At 42.9% G+C, this 21947-nt stretch overlaps 1 protein-coding gene across 4 annotated transcripts in view; it reads left to right on the top strand.

The window, feature by feature from the left end:
• gabbr2 (gamma-aminobutyric acid (GABA) B receptor, 2) overlaps window positions 1–21947 on the top strand; it is a 935143-nt gene that overhangs the window by 69761 nt on the left and 843435 nt on the right. The window lies entirely within an intron of this gene.

Genomic DNA, 21947 nt, shown 5'->3' with positions numbered 1-21947 from the left:
CTGGCAGGATGTAGGACAGGGACATAATGATATAAAACATTGTGCAAAACTAATTTGAAGCACTGCTGCCATATTGAAACTTCACTCTTCAGCCAAAGCCTTGCTTAACATTGCAGAGTTTAACATAGACAGTGTCAAAGACTGCTGTATAAACATCATGAACAGGTTCTAGTGATAATGGGAACTGCAGATGCTGGAGAATCCAAGTCCAGTAACCTACAAAGAGGCAGGCATAGCTGGGGCCCATGCGGGTGCCCATGGCCACCCCCTTTGTCTGTAGGAAGTGGGAGGAATCGAAAGAGAAGTTGTTGAGGGTGAGGACGAGTTCGGCTAGGCGGATGAGGGTGTCGGTGGAGGGGGACTGGTCGGGCCTGCGGGACAGGAAGAAGCGGAGGGCCTTGAGGCCATCTGCATGCGGAATACAGGTGTATAGGGACTGGACATCCATAGTGAAAATGAGGTGTTGGGGGCCAGGCAGCTATGCCTGCCTCTTTGTAGGTTACGTGGAACAGTCCCTCTTCCGCACCTACACAGGCCCCAAACCCCACCTCTTCCTCCATTACATTGATGACTGTATTGGCGCCACCTCTTCCTCCCCAAAGGAGCTCGAACAGTTCATCCACTTCACCAACACCTTCCACCTCACCCTTCCGTTCACCTGGGCCATCTCCAGCACATCCCTCACCTTTCTGGATCTCTCAGTCTCCATCTCAGGCAACCAGCTTGTAACTGATGTCCATTTCAAGCCCACCGACTCCCACAGCTAGCTAGAATACACCTCCTCCCACCCACCCGCCTGCAAAAATTCCATCCCCTATTCCCAATTCCTCTGCCTCTGCCGCATCTGCTCCCACGATGAGGCATTCCACTCCCGCACATCCCAGATGTCCAAATTCTTCAAGGACCGCAACTTTCCCCCCACAGTGATCGAGAATGCCCTTGACCGCGTCTCCCGCATTACCCGCAACACATCCCTCACACCCCGCCCCCGCCACAACCGCCCAAAGAGGATGCCCCTCGTTCTCACACACCACCCCACCAACCTCCGGATACAACGCATCATCCTCCGACACTTCCGCCATCTACGATCCGACCCCACCACCCAAGACATTTTTCCATCCCCCCCCCCCGTCTGCTTTCCGGAGAGACCACTCTCTCCATGACTCCCTTGTTCGCTCCACACTGCCCTCCAACCCCACCACACCCGGCACCTTCCCCTGCAACCGCAGGAAATGCTACATTTGCCCCCACACCTCCTCCCTCACCCCTATCCCAGGCCCCAAGATGACTTTCCACATTAAGCAGATGTTCACCTGCACATCTGCCAATGTGGTATACTGCATCCATTGTACCCGGTGTGGATTCCTCTACATTGGGGAAACCAAGCGGAGGCTTGGGGACCGCTTTGCAGAACACCTCCGCTCAGTTCGCGATAAACAACTGCACCTCCCAGTCGCAAACCATTTCCACTCCCCCTCCCATTCTTTAGATGACATGTCCATCATGGGCCTCCTGCACTGCCACAATGATGCCACCCGAAGGTTGCAGGAACAGCAACTCATATTCCGCTTGGGAAACCTGCAGCCCAATGGTATCAATGTGGACTTCACCAGCTTCAAAATCTCCCCTTCCCCCACCGCATCCCAAAACCAGCCCAGTTCGCCCCTCCCCCCACTGCACCACACAACCAGCCCAGCTCTTCCCCTCCACCCACTGCATCCCAAAACCAGTCCAACCTGTCTCTGCCTCCCTAACCTGTTCTTCCTCTCACCCATCCCTTCCTCCCACCCCAAGCCGCACCCCCAGCTACCTACTAACCTCATCCCACCTCCTTGACCTGTCCGTCTTCCCTGGACTGACCTATCCCCTCCCCACCTCCCCACCTATACTCTCCTCTCCACCTATCTTCTTTTCTCTCCATCTTCGGTCCACCTCCCCCTCTCTCCCTATTTATTCCAGAACCCTCACCCCATCCCCCTCTCTGATGAAGGGTCTAGGCCCGAAACGTCAGCTTTTGTGCTCCTGAGATGCTGCTTGGCCTGCTGTGTTCATCCAGCCTCACATTTCATTATCATGAACAGGTACTAGATGTTTTTGACAGATGATACTGGTGATCACACTAGTGTAAACCAATGAACAATTTTCTGCTGTTTATACACTTTACAGAGACATGATTCAGCAGCACTCCTACTTCACACTAGTTACAGCCTGGATTGTAACAGTCTGGATTTGCTAGTTGACAGTCAACAGCAAAGCCATAGGCAGAGTGGCAGTGAAGAGAGAATGAATACTGTCATCTTGCGAGACAGCGGTATGTTCATGCTGTATGAGCCACTACCATAGCCTAGCCTGTCACTTCAGCAATCCCAATGATCTGAAAAACAGATTGTCGAACAGTTGCAAAGCCCTGGAGGACCCTTTCGACATTGATATGCAGAAGCATTGGGACAAAAATCTGAGAGTTCAACAGTGCACTCAGACCTTTGGAAGCTGTTTGTGTTGCTGTAGAAGTTGTGAAATTAGCTATCAGGCACTGCATTATGACAGATTCATCAGGTGTGTGAATGGGCCATGTTGGAAAGGATAATCTCAGAATATTGCACAAAGTCCTTTGCCAAGTTGTAGCTGGACTTAGAACAGAGAACATAGAACATAGAAAAGTACAGCGCAGTACAGGCCCTTCGGCCCACGATGTTGTGCCGTGGAATAATCCTAATCCAAAAACAAAATAACCTAACCTACATTCCCCTCAATTCACTGCTGTCCACGTGCATGTCCAGCAGTTGCTTAAATGTCACGAATGACTCCGCTTCAACGGCTACCACTGGCAAACTATTCCACGCGCTCGCAACTCTCTGGGTGAAGAACCTCCCTCTGATGTCTCCTCTATATCTTCCTCCTAACACCTTAAAACTATGACCCCTCATGGCAGTCAATCCTGCCTTGGGGAAAGGTGTCTGGCTATCAACTCTATCCATGCCTCTCATTACCTTGTACAACTCGATCAGGTCACCTCTCTTTCTCCTTCTCTCCAGAGAGAAAAGTCTGAGCTCGTTCAACTTCTCCTCGTAAGACAAGACCTCCAGTCCAGGCAGCATCCTGGTAAACCTACTTTGCACCCTCTCCAAAGCCTCCACATCTTTCCGAGAATAGGGCGACCAGAACTGAACACAATCTTCCAAATGTGGTCTCACCAGGGTTTTGTAGAGCTGCAGCATAACCTCCCGGCTCTTAAACTCGATCCCCCGTTAATGAAAGCCAAAACACCATATGCTTTCTTAACAACCTTATCCACTTGGATGGCAACTTTGACGGAGCTATGCACTTGAACACCAAGATCCCGCTGTTCCTCCACACTGCCGAGAATCCTGCCTTTAATCCTGTGCATTTGTAAGAAGTGTCAAACTACCAGTGCCCTGGAGCCATATCCTGTTTGGGCCTGAGAATGGTTCTGCCCCACCACCCTGCCTGCCAGGATATTGAGACCCTTTTTGGCAAATTATGGCACCAATCTCCCCATACCTGCCATGGGGTCTGAGTATATGTGCCACCATTCAGGGCAGCTTTGGAATGTCAGCGTGTGTCTAATGAAACAGCATGCTAAAGGTGGTACTGATGTCATGGATTCCAGGATGCCCCAACAGTGGCGAGAGTTTCCAACTACTGTGAGTGGGAGAATCAGGCTAGCAATAGGTGAGCAGGTTCTCCATTAGGAACGGTAGATCGCCGATGAGGCAGGTTCGTAAGGGTAGTGTGAACAAACTTGCTGGGCCTCAGGGAGAGAAAGTATTCCTGAAATTTGGCAAAAACAAGATTTCGTCCAAATATGGTAAGATTCAGCCCAGATTCTTTGAGAGGCATTTGTCTATATCAAACTACTGCAATTGTTTTGGAGGGATGTTCAGACAGTGGGCCCTGAGGACTGTTCATTTCAGCACATTTCACAAATAAAAATGCTTGAGAAACTTGGACGAAAGATATTTGTGTTTATCTGGAGAAAGAAGTTCCTCGGATTTTTGTTAAATTATCAAGCATTGGGTGAACAAGGAACTTAAAACCTTTGTATTTGTTCACTCAGCAGTACCTAATACTGTTAAAGGCTTAAAAATATATGCACATCAGTACACAGATTTAAGAATGATGATAAATGAACATGATACTTGGAAAATGAATCTCAGATTTTGAGATTTTGTTGTGAAAGTAATTGGAAGGATCGATGTTTAGATATTAAATAGTTTTTGGTATTGGACTGTGTGACAGCTTTACCTGGCAAACTTAAATTGGTTTTGAAATGCAGTGACTGCTCATGACGTTAGGGTGGCAGTGATGTGTAGCTGGCAACTGACCTCTATTTAGAATTGTGAAATTAACTATCACTTGTTAAATACAATGGCTGAGTCCGTTTACCGGGACAAACGGTTGGCAACAAGATTGACAAAGATTGAGCAATGGGAAATCAGAAAAAGTGCAGTATATGATGGCAGTCTGAAATGCAAAAGAAAATTTCTGTTAAGGTTGGTCAGTGGAGTGAGAGAGGGGCTGGGTTAATATTTTTGCACTGTTATTCCCTTTCATCAGAACCCTACAGAATTTTGCCACCAGTTCCATTCCAACTTTGAAAAACTGTTTAATAAATACTTGGGGGAGGCGGACCGAAGATGGAGAGAAAAGAAGATAGATGGAGAGAGTATAGGTGGGGAGGCAGGGAGGGGATAGGTCAGTCCAGGGACAGGTTGGACTGGTTTTGGGATGCAGTGGGTGGTACCCGGTGTGGCTTCCTCTACATTGGGGAAACCAAGCGGAGGCTTGGGGACCGCTTTGCAGAACATCTCCGCTCGGTTCGCAATAAACAACTGCACCTCCCAGTCGCAAACCATTTCCACTCCCCCTCCCATTCTTTAGATGACATGTCCATCATGGGCCTCCTGCAGTGCCACAATGATGCCACCCGAAGGTTGCAGGAACAGCAACTCATATTCCGCTTAGGAACCCTGCAGCCTAATGGTATCAATGTGGACTTCACCAGCTTCACAATCTCCCCTTCCCCCACTGCATCCCAAAACCAGCCCAGTTCGTCCCCTCCCCCCTCTGCACCACACAACCAGCCCAGCTCTTCCCCTCCACCCACTGCATCCCAAAACCAGTCCAACCTGTCTCTGCCTCCCTAACCTGTTCTTCCTCTCACCCATCCCTTCCTCCCACCCCAAGCCTTACCTCCATCTCCTACCTACTAACCTCATCCCACCTCCTTGACATGTCCGTCTTCCTTGGACTGACCTATCCCCTCCCTACCTCCCCACTTATACTCTCCTCTCCACCTATCTTCTTTTCTCTCCATCTTCGGTCCGCCTCCCCCTCTCTCCCTATTTATTCCAGAGCCCTCACCCCATCCCCCTCTCTGATGAAGGGACTAGGCCCGAAACGTCAGCTTTTGTGCTCCTGAGATGCTGCTTGGCCTGCTGTGTTCATCCAGCCTCACATTTTATTATCTTGGATTCTCCAGCGTCTGCAGTTCCCATTATCATTAATAAATACTTGGTTGTGTTCATTCGGCATATCAAATAATCATCAAAGTTAGTATAAACCTCAAGACTATTTATTGAAGAGAAAACAAATTTGGAATAAAATGTAATTTAGACATATACATGTGAATCTCACATAGATATTGATTAAAACAATTTTTCCACAGTTTTCTGCAATCTCATTCAATAAAATTTATAGGAAGTGGAAGTTTGGGAGAACTAGTGTCTCTTACAATATGGAATGGCATTATCAGCAAATGGATTGCCATCACTTGCTAATGTATTACAGTTTATTGGATATCAGTATATTTAAATGACTAGGCTATTTAAAAAAATCCCATGTATTAAAATATAGAAATTTCAAATGAGTGTGGGAGTGTAAACATAAGGAAGAGTGTACTGTCTCCTTATTGTTAATTCAAGTTAACACACTCCAAATACTTATCTGCACAGTGTAATTCATCCCATGTGAAGGCATTTTGGACACAGTTGATGAAGTAATTTATAAACGTAAGTTTACAAGATATTGATTGATGAGGAAAGTCATTTCCCCCATCTTAATTCATTCATGCATAGCAGTACCACAATCCCATTAATGCTGAAGCTATCTTTTCTCAAAAGATTCTATTGACTCCAATACTTTGCCTAAAAATCTGTTCCAAATGCTGATCATTCTGTATTAAGAACTTCCTGTTTCATTTCTAAATGTGCCTTTTTATTGGTTTGAATTCCAATAGTTTGAATTCATGCTACATGATATGCAGCTTTTGAACTGTAATAATATTAAATGGAAAATATAATAAAATATTGCTTGAGTACCTTCATAGGTGTATATCACCTTGTGCAATAGGATTTTCCTTCAACAGCTTTGGGGATCCCCATCTGAAATGTCCCACGAGTTGCTTTCTCAGCAGAATCTCACTGATCACATACAGACAAAAGATTAGTAAACTATAAATAGGTCCAATTTATTTGAAGACTGCAACTACATTATAGGATATCTCAACAAACAGGCCCATTCTGGGGATTCACCAACTATCATTACTCACAATTGCAGCTACACCTCCAGCTGTACTCACTGACTGCTGGCCACATGCTGCTTTGTATCCTAGTTCTTCAAAGACGTGCATTTCATTTGCATATTCTCTTCAAGTGATATTACAACATACATCAGGGAGAAAGTTTGACAAACAGAGCGTACTTATCACTCAGATATAGCCAACCCATAACTATTAATATTTCCCATGTTTAAGGAAGCAGTCTCGTTCACCAGGGCTCCTGAATGCATTCCATAACTTTGCCAAGTTTGGCAGAGTCCTTGAGAAGTAGCATCAAAGATCATTTTCAACTATTTAACCTCGACTTTCAGAGGTTCTGCAGCTTTCCTACCAGAGGTCAATTGCTTTTGATTTTTCATTTGTTTGATTTGCTCATACTTTCCTTGTTTATCTCCTTTCTGTCTCACTGCAAATCTTGTGTTGGTCCCTCTCTCGCTCTTCTACTTTGTTGCTTCTCTTCTCACTGATTATCCTTTCAAATGAGACTTAGATCTTCAATTAGTAGAATTCCAGATCAAGCCCAATCTCTGAGCAATTCTCCCTCGAAAGGAATAAATGGGCTTAACATTTAGCACACCTTTGGAGGCAAAATTTGCAGCTGTTATTGATATAATTCAATTTCGTTTGCATTTCATAATAGAACATAGAACATAGAACATAGAACAGTACAGCACAGAACAGGCCCTTCAGCCCACAATGTTGTGCCGACCATTGATCCTCATGGATGCACCCTCAAATTTCTGTGACCATATGCATGTCCAGCAGTCTCTTAAATGACCCCAATGACCTTGCTTCCACAACTGCTGCTGGCAACGCATTCCATGCTCTCACAACTCTCTGCGTAAAGAACCTGCCTCTGACATCCCCTCTATACTTTCCACCAACCAGCTTAAAACTATGACCCCTCGTGCTAGCCATTTCTGCCCTGGGAAATAGTCTCTGGCTATCAACTCTATCTATGCCTCTCATTATCTTGTATACCTCAATTAGGTCCCCTCTCCTCCTCCTTTTCTCCAATGAAAAGAGACCGAGCTCAGTCAACCTCTCTTCATAAGATAAGCCCTCCAGTCCAGGCAGCATCCTGGTAAACCTCCTCTGAACCCTCTCCAAAGCATCCACATCTTTCCTATAATAGGGCGCCCAGAACTGGACGCAGTATTCCAAGTGCGGTCTAACCAAAGTTTTATAGAGCTGCAACAAGATCTCACGACTCTTAAACTCAATCCCCCTGTTAATGAAAGCCAAAACACCATATGCTTTCTTAACAACCCTGTCCACTTGGGTGGCCATTTTAAGGGATCTATGTATCTGCACACCAAGATCCCTCTGTTCCTCCACGCTGCCAAGAATCCTATCCTTAATCCTGTACTCAGCTTTCAAATTCGACCTTCCAAAATGCATCACCTCGCATTTATCCAGGTTGAACTCCATCTGCCACCTCTCAGCCCATCTCTGCATGTTATAATAGCACGTTATTTCTTCTTTATTTAGCATTTCAATCACACAATTCTATACCTTTATATTGCTACGTATACTGTATATGAAGATTAATGAAATATGAAATTAAACTCAGTTGCAGCAAACAGCATTGGAGTTAAAGGCTGCCTTGTCTACAATTTACAATGAGCCACCCATTTCAGAAACCAATATCAAATATCTTGTCCATAAAAAGACTGTACACGACAACAATAAAAAGCAAAGCTTATTTGTGGTCTGTATGAGGTACCTCACATGAAATTTGTTGAATGCCTTACAAAAGAAGCCCCCTTTTTTTAGAGCATGAAGTGGCACAAACAAAGCTTAATGGAGTAGAATTGTTGGAATGAGATTTTTAATTGCTTCCAATATAATGATTTTTCTGCAGATACAAGGGTTATTTTGGACTTCATAGCTAGTTTCTTGTGAAAAGAGTTGAGAGGAGTGATGAAATTAATTTCCGAAGAAAGCAATTATGGCAAATTGTATTTGACAAAAATAACCAACAATATTTGAGTTGGTAACAAGTTAGAAACTTGTTTCAAAATAGTGCCTTGTCCACTTTATAAGCTTTTGATTCTAAAACATGAATCAAGTATGCTGCTCATAGCAGCAATATTCTAAAATGCAAACCTGCGCTTGTCAGAAAATCAATACTATGTCACAATTGCAATAAAACTTAGCTCGGAGAGACTGGCATTTAATATAAAATAAAAGCCAAAAAAACTGTGGATGCAGTAAATCAGGAGCAAAAACAGAAGATGCTGGAAAAGCTCAGCAAGTCTGGGAGTATCTGTGAAGAAAAAAATCAAGAATTAACGTTTTGGGTCCAGTGACCCATCTTCAGAACTGATTGTAGCTGGGAAGGCATTGGTTTATATGCAGAAGAAAGGGAGGGGTTTGGGATAGGGCATAAATGATAGGATAGAGCCCAAAGAGAGAGAAAAGCAGTTGAATAGACAAAGGAGTTGACAACAATCCAGTTTGGAGGGTGAATAGTTATTAGTGAGGATTGTCAGTGACTAACCATATGCAATATGTTATGGCAGGCTATGTGATAACAAGGTCTTGTGTGTGGGGTAGAGGGCTGGGACTTGAGACAGTTTAGGCCGTACATTTATTGAACTTGATATTGTGTCCAGAAGGCTGCAGGGTTCAGAGGGCTGCATGGAAGGCGTGCGAGGGAGGGGAGAGGAGTATGTGTCTGGTGGTGGCATCTCGTGGAGGTGGCAGAAGTAGCATCTAATGATCTTCCCCTCCCTGTCCTTTGTCCGCCTTGCGCAGGGAATGTTCCGTCTAGGACACCCTGGTCCACTCTCCCTTCATCCTCAACACCCCCCAACAGCCCTACAGCACCTTCCCCTGCAACTGATGAAGATGCAACACCTGCCCATTTACCTCCTCCCTCCTCAGTATCCAAAGGCCCAAACATACCTTCCAGGTTGAAGCAACACTTCACCTGAACCTCCTACAATCCTCTGCATTCGCTGCTCACAATGTGGCCTCCTGTACATTGCGGAAATGAAGCGTAGACTGGGTGACTGCTTCGAAGAACATTTACATTCCACTCGCAAATAGACCCTGAGCTTCCAGCTTCACTTTAATACATCATCCTGTTCCCTGGCCAACATCTCTGTCTCTGGCATAAGGCAGAGTTCCAGCAAAGCTCAAAGCAAGCTGGAAGAACATTTTCTGCTTCGAGACCCTACGGCCCTCCGAACTCAATATTGAGTTCAATAATTTTAGGGCCTGAACTCTCCCATGTCCCAGCCCCCCTCCCCATATACCAGGCATTGTTATCATGTTGCCTGCCAATACAAACTACCTGTTGTTAGTCACTAACAGTCCCCATTTACAGCTATTCACCCTCCCAGCCAGATTGTTATCAACTCCTTTGTCTATCCAACTGCTCTTCTCTCTCTTTGGTTTCGATCCTATCATTTACGCCCTAACCCATCCCCTCCTTATTTTCTGCATATAACCTGGCATTTTCCCAACTACCATCAGTTCTGAGGAAGGGTCACTGGGCCGGAAACATTAACTCTGACGTTTTTCCTCACAGATGTTGCCAGATCTGCTGAGCTTTTCCAGAAACTTATGTTTTGGTTGGCATTTCATATCATTTGATGTGGGTATCAAGAGAGTTTTTGACTATAATAATCTGTTGTGTGGTCAAATGCATTCTTTTTCAAAAACTGCATATCATCTTTCAGAGCACAGAGTCATAGAGCTGTACAGTATGGAAAGAGACCCTTCAGTCCAACCCATCCATGCTGACCAGATATTCTAACTTCAACTCATCCCATTTGCCAGCATTTGGTCCATATCCCTCTAAATCCTTCCCATTCATGTAACCATCCAGATGCCTTTTGAATATTGTATTTGTTCAGACTCCACTGTTTCTTCTGACAGCTCAGTACATACATGCACCACCGTTTGTGTGGAAAATGTTGCCCCTTAGGTCCGTTTTATATCTTTTCCCTCTCACCATAAACCCAGGACCTCTAGTTTTGGACCCCCGACCCTGAGAAAAAGACCTTGGCTGTTTACCCTAAGCACGTCTCTCATGATGTTATAAATCTCCAAGATGTAACCCCTCAGCCTCTGACACTCCAGGGGAAATAGCTCCAGCATATTCAGCCTCTTCCTATAGCTCAACCCCTCCACCCTGGCTACATCCTTATAAAATTATTTTGCACCCTTTCAAATTTAACACCATTTTTTCTCTAGCAGGGACACCAGAAATGAACACTGTATTCCAAAAGTGATCTAACCAATGTCCTGTGCAACCGCAACATGACCTCCCAACTCCTAAACTCAAAGCACTGACCAATAAAGGCAAGTGTACTCTTCTGAGGAAGGGTCACTGGACCTGAAACGTTAACTATGTTTTCTCCTCACAGATGCTTTCAGACCTGCTGAGCTTTTCCAGCAACTATGTTTTTGTACCAAACACCACACTCACTACCCTGTCTACCTGTAATTCCACCTTAGTAATAAAATTTTCCCATTCAACAATATATACCCCACATTTTTGAATTAAAACTCTCTACCCATTATCAAATCTATTATTGTTTAGTGGTAGTAGGAACTGCAGATGCTGGAGAGTCTGAGATAACAAGGTGTAGAGTTGTATGAACACAGCAGGCCAAGCACCATCAGAGGAGCAGGAAAGCTGACAGTTCGGGCCTAGACCCTTCTTCAGAAATCGGGGAGGGAAGGGGATTCTGAAATAGATAGGAAGAGAGGGGGAGGCGGATATTTCTGGAGGGAGGAGGATAACCTTGAGGCCTCCTCCTCTCTCCCTATTTATCTCAGAACCCCCTTCCCCTCCCCCATTTCTGAAGAAGGATCTAGGTCTGAAATCTCTGCTTTCCTGCTCCTCTGATGCTGCTCGGCCTGCTGTGTTCATTCAGCTCTACACCTTGTTATCTCTATTATTGTTGAGTAATAGCTTTTCCAATCAATTTATACTGATTTCTGAATGGATCCAAAACTGGGCCTGAATGGATTGACTTGAGGAGGAACATTAAGAACACACTTTCAAATGATTGACTTTATCTTTGGGTTTAGAATGGTTAACAATTTCACCCATTAGAGAAGATAATTTTATGGAACAGATTCGCCACAAATGGACCATGTTGAACTGGCATCTTCACTTGTTTCTTGTGTAAGTTTTAATGAAGTACATTCAGGTTGTAGCAATTCATAATTAAATGAGAACAATAGAAAATGTTACTTCACTATGAGTACTGTGCAATAGTTAATTCTCTGTTGGAGGCGTGACATGTTGCTTGTGAACGTTGCTTCTGTCACTCAATCTCCATGGCGAGAAACTAAACTGAACTAAGAGACTTCTGTGACTAGCACTGTGCTTTTTCTATTAAGTAAACTAGATAAAGTGCATTGTCAAAGTTAAAAATAGTAGGAATGAAGATTAGGTAAAATGCAAAATAGTGATTATGTGATGCCTACTTTAGCTTTTATGTAGGAGGATAGATTGAAGATTGAAGTCCATATTCTTACGAATACTTAGTGTCAGATTTGAAACAGGTAACACTGCATGCGTTTCCCAACTAACACCATCACATTCTTCGTGGCTGACTTTGGGGTTGCAGATTCCGATTAGACTAAATTATCTCCTCGTAAATAGCAACAATCAGAACGCAGATAATCCACAAATTGAAAACAAGGAGATTGGCTGGAGCTTCAGGAGTAAGGAAGTACTAATATGTTGGTAAAGCAACAAATCAAAGATCAGCAACTCTGAACAACTCAACACTGCAGTTATTTTGTATTATTTTCAGTATCAGCAGCCATTCCCAGAATCATAGAATGATACAGCATAGGTACTATTTGTCATGCCTATCTTTGATACATTTATATTTTAATCCCACTCCCCTACCCTTTCATAAAGCCCTGTAAATTTTCTTCTTTAAAAGTACTTATCCAATCCTTGTAGCACTGTTGCACTGCAAAGTGCCAATGCACTCCATAGTACATCGTTAATGTGCTGTAATGTACTGTAGGTGAATCAGAAATGCACAATCATGTGGCAGAGAGGCTGGCACATAACAGATGACAATGCCCATGGGTATGAGTGCATGTGGTTGCTGTCATGGAGTATGCCTGGTAATGTTATTGATGGGTGTCTAAGATGGAAGTCCAGAGGAGCAAACGGTGAGCTCAGAATTACATCAGGAATTTCTGGTATCTGGCTTCTGGCCAGTGAGTGGAAGAATGGGAACCTGCATATTAATGAGGTGGAATTAGGTAGTAATGAGGGTGATACTGAGCCTCTTGTTGCTCACTGAGAATCTTGACTTGGCTGGAAACTGCAACTTGTCATTCTCGTTCTCAAAGGCCTCACTCGACATGTCTCATAATTTTCCTAAAATTCTCACTATGACCCATGTGATTCAGGACAATGTGATCAAGGGCACATGATCCAGGGCTCAGAAAAATCAAAGGCACACATATTACTTTGTGGATTGGGGATACAGAGATGAATTGACAGTTTAAGATGGGATATTGTACAAAGGAAATAGAGTTCTTATACCTTTTGATGAAAGCCACTGAGAAGTTAAATCAAATCTGAGGAAAGCAAGGGATATGCTCCACTGATCAAACATGAATAACAAAATCAAAGACCACATTAACCAGTGCAGTGCTTCCAATGACTACCAAACTAAGCACCCAGACAGCGAGTAATGACGCATGACATTCCAGACAGATCATGGATGAAGCTGGGAGTAGATATCTTTATTCTAGAACATAGAACATAACAGCACAGTACAGGCCCTTTGGCCCTCGATGTTGTGCTGACCTGTCATACCGATCTCAAGCCCATCTAACCTACACTATTCCATGTACGTCCGTATGCTTATCCAATGACGACTTAAATGTACCTAAAGTTGGCGAATCTACTACCGTTGCAGGCGAAACGTTCCATTCCCTTACTACTCTCTGAGTAAAGAAACTACCTCTGACATCTGTCCTATATCTTTCACCCCTCAATTTAAAGCTATACCCCCTTGTGCTCGCCGTCACCATCCTAGGAAAAAGGCTCTCCCTATCCACCCAATCTAACCCTCTGATTATTTTATATGTTTCAATTAAGTCACCTCTCAACCTTCTTCTCTTTAATAAAAACAGCCTCAAGTCCCTCAGCCTTTCCTCGTAAGACCTTCCCTCCATACCAGGCAACATCCTGGTAAATCTCCTCTGCACCCTTTCCAAAGCTTCCACATCCTTCTTATAATGCGGTGACCAGAACTGTACGCAATACTCCAAGTGCGGCCGCACCAGAGTTTTGTACAGCTGCAGCATAACCTCTTGGTTCCGGAACTCGATCCCTCTATTAATAAAAGCTAAAACACTTTACGCCTTCTTAACAGCCCTGTCAACCTGGGTGGCAACTTTCAAGGATCTGTGTACGTGGACACCGAGATCTCTCTGCTCATCTACACTACTAAGAATCTTACCATTAGCCCTGTACTTTGCCTTCTGGTTACTCCTACCAAAGTGCATCACCTCACACTTGTCTGCATTAAACTCCATTTGCTACCTCTCAGCCCAGCTCTGCAGCTTATCTATGTCTCTCTGCAACCTACAGCATCCTTCGTCACGATCCACAACTCCACCGACCTTAGTGTCATCTGCAAATGTACTAACCCATCCTTCTACGCCCTCATCCAGGTCATTTATAAAAATGACAAACAGCAGTGGACCCAACACCGACCCTTGTGGTACACCACTCGTAACTGGTCTACAGGATGAACATTTCCCATCAACTACCACCCTCTGTCTTCTTTCAGCAAGCCAATTTCTGATCCAAACTGCTATGTCTCCCACAATTCCATTTCTCTGCATTTTGTACAATAGCCTATTGTGGGGAACCTTATCGAACGCCTTGCTGAAATCCGTATACACCACATCAACTGGTTTACTCTCATCTCCCTGTTTGGTCACCTTCTCAAAGAACTCAATAAGGTTTGTGAGACACGACCTTCCCTTCACAAAACCGTGCAGACTATCCCTAATCAATTTATTCTTTTCTAGATGATTATAAATCCTTTCCCTTGTAACCTTTTCCAACACTTTACCAACAACTGAGGTAAGGCTCACTGGTCTATAATTACCAGGGCTGTCTCTACTCCCCTTCTTGAACAGGGGAACCACATTTGCTATCCTCCAGTCATCCGGCACTATTCCTGTAGATAATGACGAGTTAAAGATCAATGCCAAAGGCGCGGCAATCTCATCCCTGGCTTCCCAGAGGATCCTAGGATAAATCCCATCCGGGCCAGGGGACTTATCTATCTCAGCCTCTGAAGGATTTCTAATAACTCTTCCTTGTGAACCTCAATCCCACGTAGTCTAGTAGCCTGTATCTCAGTATTTTCCTCGACAACATTGTCATTTTCTTGAGTGAATACTGTTGAAAAATATTCATTTAGCGCTTCTCCTATCTCATCTGACTCCACACACAACTTACCACTACTATCCTTGATTGGGCCTAATCTTACTTTCGTCATTCTTTTATTCCTTAAATACCTATAGAAAGCCTTAGTGTTTACCCTGATCCTATCCACCAACAACATCTCATGTCTCCTCCTGGCTCTTCTGAGCTCTCTCTTTAGGTCTTTCCTGGCTACCTTGTAGCCCTCAAGTGCCCTAACTGAGCCTTCACATCTCATCCTAACATAAGCCTTCTTCTTCCTCTTGACCAGAGATTCCACCTCCTTCATAAACCACGGCTCCCGCACTCTACAGCTTCCTCCCTGCCTGACAGGTACATACTTATCTAGGACACACAGGAGCTTTTCCTTGAATATGCTCCACATTTCTAATGTGCCCATCCCCTTCAGTTTCCTTCCCCATCCTATGCTCTCTAAATCTTGCCTAATCTCATCGTAATTGCCTTTCCCCCAGCTATAACTCTTGCCCAGTGGTATACACCTATCCCTTTCCATCACTAAAGTAAACATAACAGAATTGTGATCGCTATCACCAAAGTGCTCACCTACTTCCAAATCTAACACCTGGCTGGGCTCATTACCCAGTACCAAATCTAATGTGGCTTCGCCCCTTGTTGGCCTATCTACATACTGTGTCAGGAAGCCCTCCTGCACACACTGGGCAAAAACTGACCCATCTATAGTACTCGAACTATAGTGTTCCCAGTCAATATTTGGAAGGTTGAAGTCCCCCATGACAACTACCCTGTCTCTCTCACTCCAATCGAGAATCATCTTTGCCATCCTTTCCTCTACATCTCTGGAACTATTCGGAGGCCTGTAGAAAACTCCCAACAGAATCTCTCCTTTCCTGTTTCTAACCTCAGCCCATACTACCTCAGTTGACGAGTCCCCAAACATCCTTTCTGCAACTGTAATACTGTCCTTGACCAACAATGCCATACCTCCGCCCCTTTTACCATCTTTTCTGTTCTTACTTAAATATCTAAATCCCGGAACCTGCACCAACCATTCCTTTCCCTGCTCTATCCATGTCTCCGAAATGGCCACAACATCGAAGTCCCAGGTACTAACCCATGCTGTAAGAATGGAACTAATTATCCTGACACCATAGAACACTGTCCTGGCTATCGAGCAGTGGATCAGCTGAATTCACTGACTACCACAGATATTGTCAAATGCTTAAAAACACACTTCAGCTTCCTTTTCTCCCTCCTCTACCCTGCTTACTAGTCTGCTGATGTTAAATATTGAGTTGATGTTCACCTCCAAGATCATGTATACATTCTTTTGCACCATTCTCCAAATACTGTATATGCTTCATTACTTCACATTAATTGCCCTCCCCAGGCATTGATGTTTTGTTCTTAAATTATTCTTTCCTTTCTTTCAGTTCTAAGCTTTGGTTTCCTTTCCCTTTGTTTTTGAGAACTTGCCTTTTAATTTCTCCTTTGGGTTACTTTTCTACATGGTATCATTTTTTTTTACATTTTCTAGTAAATGAACCATTGTAAATGGACTTTAATGGACAATCTTGCCTAATCACCATGTTAAATACAGTTCCTATTCTGGGCACATTGTTGAATGACAAAGCTTGTTTCAACATTTTTAAAAATAAATGGATAATGCACTAATTATCAAATTCTAGCTATCTGTGCGAGCAGCAATCATTCCTGTACCGCCGCGAGCTGATGAAACTACACATCTCCCAATCTGACAATATCTTCATGGCCAAAAGCATCAATTTTTCTTTATTTCTCATCAGTGGTTAGAAACATTCAAAGCTGACATTTTAAATGTGGGCTGTAGACAGGTGTGACAGGAAAGTTGTAAATCCTTATTTTGATGAGCACAATGAATAGCAACATTGCCATTTTCCCCAAGTGAACAGAAGTTCATCAGTTGATGCCACCACAGTAATATGAGACTTCTCATAGGCAGGATGTATCCCTGAAATGGTTTCAGGGCTGTTAATGATTAATCTTTATATCTGTACCAATTCCACCTTTTGCAAACCACATGGCAACCCAAAGCACACAGTCTGAATTTCTGTAAGATCATATCCTTGGATAGAAACCTCTACCTCAACATTGCAATATCAACAAATTACAAGGACCAAGTTTCACATTGAGATAAAACAAGGAAAATAAGGGACACTGTTAATCTGAAGTGTGGGAATGAATCCTAGTGTGCAATTAACAGATTGTGATGATTTTTCAAGAGTGTATGAAATAGTGCTAGTAGGATGAGTAAATCATCCAGGGGTAGAATAAAGCATCATTGAACCTGCAATTTTCAACCCATGGAGCCCATTGTGGAAGTGACATTTGTGGGTGAATATGATATATTCATTTCCGCCAGGTATAACAACTGTATTCCCTTATAATTTAACAAAGAATCATAACAATTTATTTGTTTCCAAACTTTTCATGTGACTATAAAGGAGAGGGAGGGGAAGGAAATTATAAAAGAAACAACAAAAAGAAGCTTTGCAAGAAGGAGAGTCTGAATCAGAAAAGACAGCAAATCTTCTCCTTTAACTCTACTTGAAATTACAAGTGGAATTGTTGTACTTTGCTTGACTTATTTCATGCTTTATTTTGAATTCAGTAAAGAAATGTAGCTTGGCTTAAAAACAATTAACAAGTTTATTCAGTTGTGTTGAGATGATTAACTTCGGCTGGAACAATGCTTCAGTTGACATCAGTATTCTGGATATGACACAGAAAAAATAACATTTATTACGAATTTGGAACCTGTGCTGGAAAGTGTGTGTGTGTGTGTGTGTGTGTGTGTGTGTGTGTGTGTGTGTGTGTGTGTGTGTGTGTGTGTGTGTGTGTGTGTGTGTGTGTGTTTTAAGACGTGGTCAGGCTTCTATGTAGCTCTTAGTGGATTGCCAGCTGTGAAATGCTAGGGCTTGAGGTGGGATGGCGATACCCATGAGACTATGTATTAAGGAGTAATCAGCAAATAGAGTCGAACACTGAAAATTACTGGAACAAAGAAACTTTCAAAATCCCAACCAAGTAATTGTTTGTGTGGAAATTTGTAACATTTTTTGATGCACCATATTAGAAAACTAAACACTCAAGCAAATGGCATAGCAGGACATTGGAAGCCTGTAGAAATCATAAACTTCACCAACATAAAAGAAATACAGAAACAAAAGCAGAAATTGCTGGAAAAGCTCAGCATCTGTGGAGAGAAATGAGAGTTAACATTTTGGGTCCCGTGATGTTCTGAGGAAGGGTTACTGGAACTGAAACATTAACTCTAATTTCTCTCCATGGATGCTGCTAGACCCGCTGAGCTTTTCTAGCAATTTCTGTTTTTGTTTCTGATTTCCAACGTCTGCAGTTCTTTCATCTTTTTAAAAAAGAAATGCATTTATTTTAGAGCGTAGAGGATGTAACATAAAATCGCAGATTGCAGAAAGAACATCACAAATAAGATTTAGTTTTTTCATTGCTTAAAGGGAAATACTCCATATGAAATAGTACGATTTTTTTTCCCATTTCATTGAATTGGGGAACTTCGGTAAAACTAAAGGGTTTACCTCCAGGTTTGGAGTTACTCAGGCAAGTGGCAAGAAGGATACTCAGTTAGATAGAACTTTGGCAGACCAGAACCACCTTTCCATTTCTTCCCAAATTAATTTCTGGTCAAGCAGGCCCAAACAAAAGATACTTTCTAAACATCAAAGATGTTATTAAACATTCCTGGAGCAAGTGTGTGCTTGAACCTGGACTTCCATGCTTAGAGGTAAAGGCACTACAATTGCACCACAAGAGCCCCTAAGGCATAAACTATACTTTTTCAACCAATTAAGGCCCTTAAACAGTCAACAAATTACTTCCAAAAAGGAATATTCCCACATGAACTGAATTATTTCAGCTCCAGGTAAAATGAGAGAGTGAACCTACATGACTAGGTAAGCTATACTCACAGGTAGTCAGTTGGGTTCCTCTCTCTGCGGTACTTTATGCACAATTGGGGGACGGCAAATGGAGTAGACGAGTACGCACGAAATGGGGTAGACGAGTACGCACGAAATGGGGTAGACGAGTACGCACGAAATGGCCAACCTCCATAGCCTCCATTTTCTTGCAGCATTAGCATTTCCACAAAATTCATGGGAAAGAAGGGAATGGGGCAGAGTGCTTGCAAGTTAAGGGGGAATTGGACCCTCAATCAGGCACTGACTACATTTGACTATCTAGCCATGAGGGGGCAAGCTCTCTGCAGTGTAACAGCTATTGAAACCACTGTATGGCTGATTTAATGCTGGTGTTGGTGGGCTAAGGCCCTTAAATGGTTCCGGGGAGGGTCTGAGGTTTGGGTAGATCACCAACCTACTTCATTAAGTGCCCTTCACTACTCCAAGATCACCATCTCCAAGATCAGGCAATTGCATCTGAGTTCTTTAAAAAACAAAATAAGTCACTGTATTGCAGCCGTTGTGTACGTCACAGCTAACCAACATAACCACCCACATGAATCCACCTACGCAGCTACAAATGCAGCATTAGCATTTTTCTTGTTTCTAATAGATTATCTGCTGGATTACTTCACTGCAGGTCTTTCAGGAGACTTTGTACCAGCACTCAGTGCTAAATAAAAATTCAGCCCCAGAATTGTGTTGGAAACCGTAGCTGCCATACTTAATAGAATGTAATCTTGTTAGTAATTAAATCAATGTAATCAAAGCACTCTTAAACACTGCCACTTGACAATATCATCTAAAGAATTAGATGCTTTAGAGCATCTGTATCAGCACTGTATAATATTTATTGTAAAATGCTGTAATTTTTATTTTTATCAGGATTTAAATTTATTCACAAACTGTTGTTGAAAATGCATGAAAATCTCTAGTTAATATGCTTCATAATTCATTTTTCTGATGCTGCTGATGCTTTGGTTAAAAACATCTTAATGAACTGGAAAGGAGACTGTTATAAGAGATTTAATGTTTTATGAATAAAGTTTTATGCAGTGGCATGTCAGTGGCATTGAATCTGTCTTCTGATCCATCTGTAACTTTATTGTTGACACTTTTCTCCACCATGGCAGCTTATAGCCAAAGGCAGAAATGTTCTTTCCTTACCAGATTTTCTCTTGAAGAGATGAGGTCATTAGAATGTTCATTAATGGTGGGAAAGCTATGTCTAGTTGTTTGGCTGGAAAACAAATGAAATGGATTGAAAACTTGCTTAAAGTATTGCCACTCAAGCTGAAGTGTCAGGTTAGCTGATGTTGACAGAACACTATGCCATTTTTTCCAGAAATAGCAACACAATGTCTGTTCACCCTTTATTAGTTTAGTTGCTGGGAGGCAATCTGCACATAGTTGTTTTGATTCCCTGCATCTTATTCCAAAATACCTAAAGCATACGTGAAAATACATTAGGCTCTAACACTAACGCAGAGCTATCTGACCACTGCCTGTTTTCAAAGTGTACAGCTCAAGTTTTGCACTTCTTAATCTATTTCTATATTACTAAAAAATGCAATGTGGGTTGTAATTGATTTTACTTACGGGTACTGTCATTTGGACACAACAGCAAAATACTACAGATGTTGGAAAATAGAAGGTACTGGAAATACTCAGCCTGTCAGACAGCAGCGGTAGAGAGACAAGGAGAGATAAAGCTGAGGGGTAGAATTTAATGTTCCTGTCAGGGGGCCGTAGACCAGCGAGAGAACTGGTATCAACCACAATGGGATTTAATCCCAATCAGATGCTATTTGGATAGCACCATTTTTCCTTGTGAGGATAACTTCCTCCTATAAAACATGCTGATATTGCAGTGTGCCCTTCAAAATGGGTTGTCATTGGAACCCTGTGAGAAAGGATGCGTGAGGCACATTCCTGGGGATCTGAAATGAGGTCCCAACATGCAAATGAGATGTTCTGATCTAAAAGCCAGAGCGTGGCCTGACTGCAGTCCCTCTATTCCTATTGGTGGGTACATCTGTTGGGAACAGAGTACCCAAAGGATATATTATCAGGTTTCAGGCCTGGGTCCACATGTCTTCGTAATTATAGCCCATGTGCCCTGGTTCCTGTCTGCTGGCACACCATTTTTAAGCCCAGCCATGCACCAGGTCAAGCATTGTCATCCAGAATCTAATCCTCACAGTGAACATAGTGGCAGGGGAACATAAAAACATGAAGTGACAGCACAAGTGACGCTTTATTGGAAATAAAATGTCACATTCATATAAGTATTACATCTTTACATCATTACCTGTTTGACTCTCATTTGTAAATGGAACTACAAGAATCAAGCTACAGACTACCCATCCTTAGCACCATAACATGGCGGAACTCTGTCTGAGAGAGCGACTGTTTCCTAAGTGTTATACTGTAATATTCAGTGTAGCATAACATGTTGTCATTGCTCAATGAGGGACCATCACATGTTGGAAATTTTTCAAACGTTTCAAAACATTAACTTTTGTTGAACAACAGCATAAATGAAGAGAAAAGTAAACAGAAAAATATCTGCGGTTGCTTTGGGGAACAAACATGAACTACCAGCTTTTCAATCAACGACAATTTTACAGTCAAAGGGTGACAACCTTATGAAATTCTAATGAATTCTATGAAAATCTTTTGGAACTGACTGTCAGTTAAGTCCTGTTTGGTTTATTATGCTGAAACTGCCTTGCTCTATCATGCTGATGGTGATGTTCCTCCTTCTCAGTGTCCTCATCTTCTTCCATGAATGATTTGCGGCTGCTCTCTCAGCACTTCAGAGTCCATCATATATCCTGTCTTCTTGCTACAGTTTGTGCAAGGTAACCTTGTCTGGACTATACCATAAGTACCCCCCCACACTGATCAATCCAAGATTAGGAAACTCTTCAGGGGCCTGTCATCTGATCTGCAAAGGTCCTGGCTGAAGAAG

The sequence above is a fragment of the Stegostoma tigrinum genome, chromosome 2 (genome assembly GCF_030684315.1).
Source record: "Stegostoma tigrinum isolate sSteTig4 chromosome 2, sSteTig4.hap1, whole genome shotgun sequence".
NCBI lineage: Eukaryota > Metazoa > Chordata > Chondrichthyes > Orectolobiformes > Stegostomatidae > Stegostoma > Stegostoma tigrinum.
Note: the sequence above shows the minus strand (reverse complement) of the source record. Positions and strands in the feature narration are given on the sequence as shown.